Source organism: Physeter macrocephalus, chromosome 7, assembly GCF_002837175.3.
Source record: "Physeter macrocephalus isolate SW-GA chromosome 7, ASM283717v5, whole genome shotgun sequence".
Lineage (NCBI taxonomy): Eukaryota > Metazoa > Chordata > Mammalia > Artiodactyla > Physeteridae > Physeter > Physeter macrocephalus.
The window spans coordinates 59,620,895-59,622,289 of NC_041220.1; positions in this window are offsets into that span (position 1 = coordinate 59,620,895).

Below are 1,395 nucleotides of genomic sequence, written 5' to 3' on the forward strand. Positions count from 1 at the left end.
ATGATTTCAATTTTCTTACATTTTCTGAGGCTTGATTTGTGACCCAAGGTGTGATCTATCCTGGAGAATGTTCTGTGTGCACTTGAGAAGAAAGTGTATTCTGCCACTTTTGGGTGGAATGTCCTATAAATATCAATTAAATCTATCTGGTCTATTTTGTCATTGAAAGCTTGTATTTTCTTATTTATTTTGTTTGGATGATCTGTCCATTGGTGTAAGTGGGGTGTTAGTGCCCCCTACAATTACTGTGTTACTGTTGATTTCTCCTTATATGGTTGTTAGCATTTGTGTTATGTGTTGAGGTGCTCCTATGTTCGGGGCATAAATATTTATAATTGTTATATCTTTTTCTTGCACTGATCCCTTGATCATTATGTAGTGTCCTTCCTTGTCTCTTGTAACATTCTTTATTTTAAAGTGTATTTTATCTGCTATGAGTATTGCTACTCCAGCTTTCTTTTGATTTCCATTTGCATGGAATATCTTTGTCCATTTCCCCACTTTCAGTCTGTATGTGTCCCTAGGTCTGAAGTGGGTCTCTTGTAGACAGCATATATATGGGTATTGTTTTTGAATCCATTCAGCCAGTCTGTGTCTTTTGGTTGGGACTTTTAGTCCATTTACATTTAAGGTAATTATGGATATGTATGTTTCTATTACCATTTTCTAAATTATTTTAGGTTTGTTTTTGTAGGTTCTTTTCTTCTTTTGTGTTTCCTGCCTAGAGAAATTCCTTTAGCATTTGTTGTAAAGCTGGTTTGGTGGTGCTGAATTCTCTTAGCTTTTACTTATCTGTAAAGCTTTTGATTTTTCTGTCGAATCTGAATGAGATCTTTGTTGGGTAAAGTAATCTTGGTTGTAGGTTTTTCTCTTTCATCACTTTAAGTATATCCTGCCACTCCCTTCTGGCCTGCAGAGTTTCTGCTGAAAAATCAGCTGATAAACTTATGGGGATTCCCTTGTATGTTATTTTTTGCTTTTCCCTTGCTGCTTTTAATATTTTTTTCTTTGAATTTAATTTTTGTTAGTTTGAGTAATATGTGTCTTGGTGTTTTTCTCCTAGGGTTTATCCTGTACAGACTCTCTGGGCTTCCTGGACTTGGGTGGCTATTTCGTTTCCCATGTTAGGGAAGTTTTCGACTATAATCTCTTTGAATATTTTCTCAGACCCTTTTTTTTTCCTCTTCTTCTTCGGGACCCCTATAATTTGAATGTTGGTGCCTTTAGTGTTGTCCCCAAGGTCTCTGAGATTGCCTTCAATTCTTTTGATTCTTATTTCTTTGTTCTGCTCCTCAGCATTTTTTCCCACCATCTGTCTTCTAGCTCACTTATTCATTCTTCTGCCTCAGTTATTCTCTTATTGATTCCTTCTAGTGTATTTTTCATTTCAGTTAT